Here is a 6,941-nt window from a genome sequence, read left to right on the forward strand (position 1 = left end):
CAGGAGCATCGAAAGGGAAGGTACCTTAAGATTGAGGAGTAAAGCCAGGCTTCCAACAAATAACCTTCTTCCTTTTGAGAGTAACAGCTCCTGGCTTGCCACTGGCCCCTGGGGGAGACAACTGACAATAGGACTCTAGGTGACCAGACACCGGATACTTGCCATTCATGACCTGAGTGCTATCTGATCCACTTGGCCATAAAATTGGGAATTCCAAGAAGTGCTCAACTCGTACGGAAAGATGATCTATACAGGTCAATGTCTAATGGTTCCTGAAGGCAAAAATAAGGCTCAGAGGCAAGTTGTTCACAGTCCCAGCATCCTTACCATGGCCACACTGACAATCTGGCCTATACCCATGACCTCATGGCTAATTCCCAGTGACCAACTGACTTAAAGAGGAAAACAATTCAAGCCAGATGTAGATGGCTCTGTACCATATGCCAGCACCAGCCCAAAGTGGACTATTGCAGGCATGATGGCCCCGCTTAGGGGTAGCCCTGAACATCGAGGAAAGAAAATCCTCCCGGTGGGCAGCACTTCGCCTGTCAGAGAAGATGGCCTGGAATAAGGCCCTGCATTGATCCATGGAGTAGCTAACAGTCAGCCATATGGTCAGAGACAATGTTATGGTGAGAAAACCCCACAACTGTAGATACAATATGTCTGAATTTATTCAAAGACATATATACAATTATAGAATTAAACTATGTATGTCCTCATGTTAACATTATGAATGGTTTTTTATTTTCTTCCTTATATTTTCCTAAATTTTTTTTCAATGATTGAGTATTATTTTTATAAACAGGAAAAAAGTTAAATATTATTTTAAAAAGAAACTTCCGTATGGCTTGGCATCATAGAAACACGTTCAGCATGCTTTGTGGCGTTTATTTTGCCTGAAGTCTGTCTTCTGTAAGCAACGTTGTGGTTAGTCCGTGACGCGTTCCGCTATGACCCTTTGTGAGCGTGGTCTGGCAGGCTACGTACCAAAGACAGTGGAGTCACAGTCTTTATTACTGATGGCATCATATAAACAGAATGCAGAACGAGAGGCCTTCTGTTGATCTAAAAGTACACGAGGCAGCATGGGGTCACTGAGAGATCTAGGGTTTGGGGTGAGACTGGCTGGTGTTTGATTCCTGACTGCTGTCTATTAGCCACACAACTGGATAACACAACTGACTTCCATGTCCAAATTTCTTCTTCTTGAAAAGGAGAGGATGCCAACCACCTTATGCGATCCTTATAGTATGATCAAAATAACTAGAAGTGGTGAGTTATACAAGGTATCTATCTACCGGGCCTGAGCTCCCAGCAGGAGCCCCACACATAGTCGATGCACGCATGGTAAGGGAAAGTGGATTATGGGGACACAACAAGGAGCTGTCTCCACCTTTCGAAGCTGTGAAATGCTGCTTACTTTCACTAGCAAGAAAGGGAATCAAACGTCTCAATTCCTCTTCTGCCCAACAGACTGTGATTGACTAAGTCAAGACATAGGTTGGCTACCTGAAAGAGGCCGGTAAAGGGAAGCTGCTCCCCTCTCCCTTGGAGCCACCATTCCTCATGAGGTTACACCCAAGTTTGGGTGCAAATGAATCTCCAGTCACCATTAATACTGCTACAGTGAGATGTGAAACCACAGAAGAGGAAAGCGATGTCCACAGATTTTGAAGATTATGAAGCAAGTCTACTCTAGCAAAAGCAACACAGGAAGCGCTCTAGCCTGGCACATGCTTTCCTCTCTGTTCTCTACTTTTATTTGGGAAATGCCTTAATTTGAGAAAGATAAACTCCAGCATGTCCCAGGTAGATGAGGCCTGAGAGCAACAAAAGAGACAGCCTTGTCATTGGAAAAGCATTTTCTAATCTCTGTAGCCACAAGAAAGCCCTACAGCTCATCTCTGTCTCTGTCCATGTTCTTCCCCACCATTAGGAGACGCTTGTGGAATCCATGCTCCAGGGGCACAGGCCGCATACCCACAACTCCGCCCCAAAGGGTGCATTGTGGCCATCTCTTCCCAGCTCAGCGGGGTTCAGTGACGTCATGCTGTTAGCCTGAAGTCAGCCGTGCTGGGAGTCCTCACGACCTTCACGCCACTGCACACAGGCTTTAGAGTTAGACAGGTTTGGATTGGTAGCCTGGGTTCACAATCTTATTAGCTTTGTTCTGTGAGTAAGGACCCCATGTTCTCATGAATCTTAGGCCCCTCCGTCATCTATGAAATCAGGGTGATGAATTCATCTTGAAGGTCATCATCTCTAATCTATGAAAAGTGACTAGGATAGTACTGGAGAAATAAAGGAGCTTCAATTGTTATTAAGCTCACTTTCCCTAAGGCAGTTGAAGACATTCTGGAATTTTCTAGGGAGCTCTGATAACTCTCCTCTATGATTTTAAGGCAACAAGGGATAAAGCAAGCAGGAAGGAATCAACCACAGCTCTTGTCTCCAAATTAGAATTCCAGGAAGCTCAGCCATGAGGAATGCTAGAGGTGGCCAGTGGGCCACTGCCCTCTGGTGCTGTCATCCCATAGTCCTCCCTGGCACCCTCCCACCAACCACACACTCCTATGTGATATCCAAGTTTGCCACACCTGAAATATCTCCCACCAACCCAAAGTCCATTAGCCCTCAGTGCAGTTGTAGTTACTGAAATGTGGGGCAAGTTATTCCAGAAAGTGAGGTTACTGGCCAACTGTCAAACCTGAATCCTTTAGAAAAGATGTGTGTGTGTGTGAGAGAGAAACAGATAGACAGACAGAAAAGAAGAAGAAGAAAAAGAAGAAGAGGAGGAGGAGGAGAAAGAGGGAAGAAAGGAAGGAAGGGAAGGGAAGGAGGGAGGGAGAGAGGCAGGGAGGGAAGAAAGGAAGGAAGGAAAAAAAGAAAGAGAGAGAGAAAGAAAGGGCACAGCTCCTCCTTGTTGGTCTCCCTGATGTCATCTGTTATGTCTGGGAATGACAGCATTGCAGAAACATCTGGGACTCATCATCTGGCCTCTGCTACACCAGAGAAGAGCTGATTTCTGGATATTAATCTCACATGGGGGCACTCTATGAGCCCACCAAAGGGAATGGCAGGCTTTTCTAATTTATCGTGCCAGATGAGAGAATTTAGAGATTTGAGGGAAAGTTTTCATTGTAATGTCAAGGTGGGAGTCCTCAGGACTCTCCCACCCAGATAAGCACAAGCCACATCTGTTCCAGGGAGGACTCAGACTGTGAAAACAAGCTCACATTCTTTGTTTTGTGCATACACTCGAAAGAATAGATAAGATTTCAAGGACTTCTGAGACTTCAGTCAGCTAGACAAGAGCAAAGTCGCATTTTCTAGACTCAGTCAAGCCATTTACAGCTGAGAGTCTCTTCCGTAGATATTGATGATTATTAATAGTCTGAAGAGTCACCTACAGGAAAGACTGACATTCAATTAACCTCTAGCAGAAACAAGTGGGTTCAAGTAGAAAAATCACATCTGAAACTGACAGTGAATTTACTATCGCGGATGATCATTCGGAGTCCACCTCAGTCCCAACAGGTCTTGGGAAAATTCCGAAATTATTTCTGTGACGTCTGATTTCCTTTTATAAGGAAGGGTGTTGCCAGTTCAGAGTGCCATTGGGAGTGTGGTCAATACAACGTATTATCAGATGATTAATTACCAGAAAAGACATCAGCATAATTACCAGGAATGATAATATTTGTTCCCTGTGTATATAGAAAAGTGGTTTTAAGTCAAAAGGCAGCTTAAAGAAGTGGTCTTTTCTTTTTGATGACTTAAAAAATGAAATATTTATAGGATTTTTAAAAAGCAATCATTTGCTTATTGCCAAGAAATTCATTTCGCTGTTCCTTTAAATTAGGAAAAGAGGTCTCCAGCTTTTATGTGTTCAAAATCGTAACTCTTTATTGGGGGCAAATTCTCATTTTATTGAAGCTTATGACATATATTCAGCTATTAACCTTTAACAGCGAAACCAGAACTTTCCTTCTCAGTTCTAGAATTCAATGAGAATCTAAACATTTTTCCCCAATATTCTTTTATTACAGACAATTTCTGGTTCAGTGAAAGTGCATTGCATTACAAGGCAACATTCAAAACACTAGGGAGAAATATTTTTTAAACTATTTATCATCCTATAGGGTTTTAATTTTCCGCTGACTGTTATAAGTTGAGAATAGAGGGCCTCACTCTACGGGGGAGAAAAAGCCATTTGTGAATCATTTGTGATTTGGCGCAGCTGTTCTTCGCTATATCATCCTTTTTTTTGATAACCACATTTTCGCAGAAAGCTACCACTAATAAGCGAGTGCATGCCAAACAATGCAGCAGAGCTGTTACCTTGAAAGAAAGATGTCAAATGAAAAGCTCCTCCAGGTTTAAGCATCCTTGAGTTTCTTCATTATAGGTGAATAATAAATCTGAAAACCTGTTGCATCCTGGGAATCTAATGTTACTAACAGAGAAGAAGATTGTCAAGTAGTTTGAACGCGGCTTTCACTCTGAGCTAGAATAAAAAACATCTTATATGAGAAGTTGCATCCTCAAGGGAATTAGAAATGCTTTCATCCAACCCATCCAGACAGGATGAAAATATCTGGGTTGTAATGTCAATGTTGCCCTACCAAGCTGGAGACCAAATCATACTTGCATTGTGCTTGGGTACCTGAGAAATTGGAAACAATTTTGAATTTGAAGATACTGTTTCTGGCCATCCAGATGAAAAAGATATATAAGCAGGATAGTTACTTTCTCTCAAAATATTTATGATCAGAAACGACTAATTCAGTTTCCTATGGTACACTCTAGTGGTGAAAAAGCGAAGCAATTCTTTATTGGAATGCTGTTTTATTAAAACTTAATTAGGAGACGTGTGGCATCTTACCTGCTAAAGACTCAATCAATAGGAATATTAATTTTGCAGATTATACACCAGAACCCAACCCTTGAATGGAATAGAGAATGGATACATTTGCAAAAGTACCTTTATGCGTGACCTTTAAACGTGTTAGAAAATAACTTTTATGATAATTGCTGGTGGGAGTGCAACTGGACACAACAAACGGTGAAGGGTAATTTGACAAAATATTTTAAAAGCCTTAAACATGCATATAGCTTTTGACCCAGGAATTCTAGTTCCAGAAAACAGTCAAATTTCTTCAAGGATATTCGTTGCAGCCTAAAAATTCAACTTCAGGAAAATGTTTAAAGAAATATCTGACAATGAGGAACAGAAGGAACAATGATTCAAGGAAAGAACCACCATGCAGCCATTTAGAGTAACGAGGCAGAAGAATATTTGAAGAATATATTAGTACCCCCTAAGAATATATTAGTACCACAGCCGTGAGATTTTGCTTAGAAGTTTCTTGAAAGGATGAACATCTATTTCTTAGGCTCTTCATTTAGCTATTCAAACTTTAAAGCAAAATAGAATAAAATGAGTTTCGGTAACCATCATATAGATGTGAGAATTTGTTGAAGCTCACCTTACCCCAAATGCCTACATTCCCTCCACAGTCTCATGCATGCATTTATTCATTCATTCATAAATATCTATGTCTGTGTCAGCACATGTATACAAAGATGACTACAGCACAGCCCCTCCCCTCAAGAAGCTCGTTACAGACTAATGGGGCAGAAAGACACATAAACACATTATGATCGAATTATGTAGAAGGTCACATTCACTGGCATCTTCCTATTACAGGTTCTTTTATAATATGAATAACCTTTGGGAAAGAACTTTTCTAGATAGTTACTGGCTTTCCTCCTGTATACGAGAGACAGAGCTGTAGGAAAGAACTGACGGACAGAGGAAAGTGGGCAAGACAAATTCACCTGCTTCCCACGTTGGCCAAGGGTCAGGCTTAGGTATGGCTTTCTCTTCTGGAGAAACACACTTAAAAGGGTGACTGTGACACTGAATCCAGGAGCAATGGTTTCAGGGATCCGTGTTGGTGGAGAGGATGTGCCATGGGCCAGCATGTTACTCATCTGTGGTAGAAACCTTAGCATCTCCAGACAGTCATTAGAATACCTAAGGATGACGTTTTCATTTGAAATAGAATTCTTGTAATAGTAGGAAGGAATTTTTAAATTTAGTTTACTCTCTTGTCCTTGGAAGATGTTAGTGGTTGTACAGAATGTCTGAGCAGAACGCTCTTCAGCCGAAGACCTCCCAGTTCGGCAGTGACAAAATTTTGTGTTCGGCTTTTAGAACTATGCCTGAGGAGGCAGAAAAAAAAGGGATAAATGTTCCCTAATTCCTGCAGGCTATTTTAAGAAATCACCACCAAACTCCAAGCTCTTGGAGCTTGGTTGGAGCTCTCTCTTGGTTGGAGGGGGAAGGGGTTGAAGGAAACACAAACAGACTTAATCTTAGGGTTTTTTTTCAAAATCCTCATGGCTGGGCACCATTCTAGACTTACTGAGTCAGAATCCCGAGTGAATAGGGTCTCCTTGGGGGCCAAGCATATATCCTTTGAAAAAGCATCTCCAGTAATTAATTCACGCCACCCTCTGTTCCCCGATGAGAACTCTTGCTCTAGACCTTCTAAATGGTGCACTAATACAGGAAATAAGTTGTCAATTGGAAAAGCTTTCACTCAAAGACCAGGAGTAAAACATTTAGGCAAGAGGAAAATCAAAGATCTCACGATGCGCAGCTTATTAATTTATTTAGCAAATATTTATGGAGGACCTCGAAGGGGCCAGACACTGTGTTAGGCTTTGCAGGTACAATGAAGATCAAGAGAGCGTCAGTCCTGGTTGTCACAGAGCTTACTGTCAAATAGAGAAGAGAGTGAAGTCAGGAGGTGGAGTGGCTGCTCTGACGCGCCACCCCGTCCGCCTCTGGAACACAGAACACGAAGGACTTAGCTGCTGGGGTGCTGCTGTCAGTCAGGCCTCAGCCGGGGTTCTCTTGAGGAATTGTT

The sequence above is a fragment of the Equus caballus genome, chromosome 27 (genome assembly GCF_041296265.1).
Source record: "Equus caballus isolate H_3958 breed thoroughbred chromosome 27, TB-T2T, whole genome shotgun sequence".
In the NCBI taxonomy this organism is placed as follows: domain Eukaryota; kingdom Metazoa; phylum Chordata; class Mammalia; order Perissodactyla; family Equidae; genus Equus; species Equus caballus.